Below are 3,171 nucleotides of genomic sequence, written 5' to 3'. Positions count from 1 at the left end.
TAGGCTTTCATCAGGTCACACTGACTCTTTCTCTAACCCTCAATTATTTCATCACTACCACGGGAACAAAAATGGGGTACCTCATAAGGCTTTTGTGAGGTAAATGAGTCCATCTCTGTGGAGTATTCTGTAAGTGGTGGCCAGTATTATTATTACTGCAGTATCTTCTCACCCAAACACAGGGAAGTCCTTCCTGTTATATCATGCAAATCTTCCTCAGTGCAACTTAAGCTTCCATTTCCTGTATGACTACATTATTGACTTGACTGACTCTCCTGGATCCCTGCCCTCACACACTGATTGACTGACTGACTAATCAGGAGAGAGGTCACAATAGCTACAATTTAGAAGCGACCTACGTGTCCATCAGCAGATGGGTGAATAAAGAAAATGTGATATTTAAACACAATGGAATACCTGTTCAGTCATAAAAAATAATGAGATCCTGTCATTTGCAACAATAGGGTTAGAACTGGAGATCACTATGCTAAGTGAAATAAGCTAGGCATAGAAAGAGAAACATCACATGTTCTCACTTATTTGTGGGATCTAAAAATCAAAACAATTGGATTAATGGAGGTAGGGATTAAAAGGATGATTCTCAGAGGCTGGGAAGGGTAATAGTGGAAGGGGAGAGGTGGGGATGGTTAATGGGTACAAAAACACAGACTGAAGAAGACCTCATGTTTGATAGCACAACAGGGTGAATATAATCAATGGTAATTTAATTGTATTTTATTGTATGTGACACAAAGGATAAATGCTTGAGGGGGCGGATACCCTATTTTCCATGATGTGATTATTACACATTGCATGTCTATAGCAAAACATCTCATGTACCCCATAAATTTGTGCACCTACTATGCATCCACAAAAATTAAAAATATTTTTTAAAATCATGTGGCAATGGGGCATGGTGACGTGGATAGAGTGCTGTCATCATGTTATGATACCTGGTGTGATAAACTGGCCAGACTTACCCGTTCGAAGCTACCCTGGCGATCTGCCTCCCCTCATTGTCTCCTAGGGAAAAGAAGCTGACCATCACTCCCTACCTTATAAAGGGCTTGGGTCATTCTGGAGTGCTTGATATTGGAAGGTGGCTTCTGGACTTGAACGGAAAGTTTACCTTCAAGCTGGATCAATTGAAAGAAAATAGGAATGGTGCTTGGCATGGCGTCATCCCAAGCTGCACATTTTTGTTTCATGACAATGAACAAACTATGCTTAAAGCCAGCTCTCCTGACCCCTAAGCTAGGAAGAGCCAAGGGAGGCTCCAATAAGTACTCAGTGAATGTATGAATGTATGATGATCCGAACAAATGATCGTTCCCAAAGTGTTCATCCTGGATGGGCTTGGCCTATGGTTCTCATGCTTTAAAAAAAAAAAAAAAAAAAAAAAAAAAAAAAAAAAAAAAAAAAAAAAAAAAAAAAACAGGCCAGGCACAGTGGCTCACGCCTGTAATCCCAGCACTTTGGGAGGCCAAGGTGGGTGGATCACAAGGTCAACAGATCGAGACCATCCTGGTCAATGTGGTGAAACCCCGTCCCTACTAAAAATACAAAAAATTAGCTGGGCATGGTGGCACGTGCCTGTAATCCCAGCTACTCAGGAGGCTGAGGCAGAATTGCCTGAACCCAGGAGGCAGAGGTTGCGGTGAGCCGAGATCGCGCCATTGCACTCCAGCCTGAGTAACAAGAGTGAAACTCTGTCTCAAAAAAAAACAACAACAACAACAATATGGCCTTTTTTTCCCAACAAAATCTTAACTAGAGACCCCGGATATGGTAAGGAGTAACAGCTGAGCTGCTCTTGCTCTTTAGAAAAGAAAATGCCCATTGCCTTGCCTGGAAGTCTTTTCACCCTGAGTGTGACTCTGAAGGTGTCATGGTGGAACCCACCAGAACACAGGCACCCAGCCTGGACACCGGTGACCTGATCAGAAGAGACTTCCCACTCAGAAAGGGTAAGGAGGAGAAAATCAAAATACTAGAGCAGGCCGGGCGTGGTGGCTCAAGCCTGTAATCCCAGCACTTTGGGAGGCCGAGGCGGGTGGATCACGAGGTTGAGAGATCGAGACCATCCTGGTCAACATAGTGAAACCCTGTCTCTACTAAAAAAAAAATACAAAAAACTAGCTGGGCGTGGTGGCGCGTGCCTGTAATCCCAGCTACTTAGGAGGCTGAGACAGGAGAATTGCCTGAGACCAGGAGGCGGAGGTTGCGGTGAGCCGAGATTGCGCCATTGCACTCCAGCCTGGGTAACAAGAGTGAAACTCCGTCTCAAAAAAAAAAAAAAAATACTAGAGCAGTGTGTCCCAGAGGGTAGCAAGCACACCACAGAGGAAGGTGACATAATGTGTGCAGTACGCAGATAGACAGTTACCAGGCTGGGCGCAGTGGCTCAAGCCTGTAATCCCAGCTTTGGAAAGCCGAGGCGGGCAGATCATGAGGTGAAGAGATTGAGACCATCCTGGCCAACATGGTGAAAGCTGGTCTCTACTACAAATACGAAAATTAGCTAGGCATAATGACGCACACCTTTAGTCCCAGCTACTTGGGAGGCTTTGGCAGGAAGAATTGCTTGAACCCAGGAGGTGGAGGTTGCAGTGAGCTGAGATCGCACCACTGCACTCCAGCGTGGTGACAGGTGTACACTCCCAAGCCTAGCCAACTATTTGTATTTTTATTTTTGGTAGAGACAGGATCTTGCTATGTTGCCCAGGCTGTCTTGAACTCCTCGGCTCAAGCAATCCTCTTGCCTTGGCCTCCCAGTATTAGGATCACGGGCATGAGCCATCATGCCCCCAGCTAAAGCTCTTTTCAATTCTCCTTTTTGTGACCGTCACAGCTCACAGAAGCATTCTAAACAGCCAGAACTAAACTGTGAAGCTTCTTTATTCCAAACTTTTGGTATCAATGTGTACTGCTTTTATCATCAACAATACCACTGTTTAAAAGCAAAAGATATTATAGCAGATAACTGTAAATGGTCCCACGAAATGCAAGGGAGGAGAAGGCAGTAATAAGTGCAGGAGCACTTTCTCCATGAGAGCCTGGAGAGAGTGGAACAGGCTTTAGGAGGCAGCAGGGAAACTGCGCCGGGAGAGCCTCAGTCTATGGAAACAGCAACTGTGGGAATCAAGAGAGGGTACTGGAAATGCTGGGCTC

Source organism: Saimiri boliviensis, chromosome 7 (assembly GCF_048565385.1).
Source record: "Saimiri boliviensis isolate mSaiBol1 chromosome 7, mSaiBol1.pri, whole genome shotgun sequence".
NCBI lineage: Eukaryota > Metazoa > Chordata > Mammalia > Primates > Cebidae > Saimiri > Saimiri boliviensis.
This window is presented reverse-complemented; position numbering follows the sequence as displayed.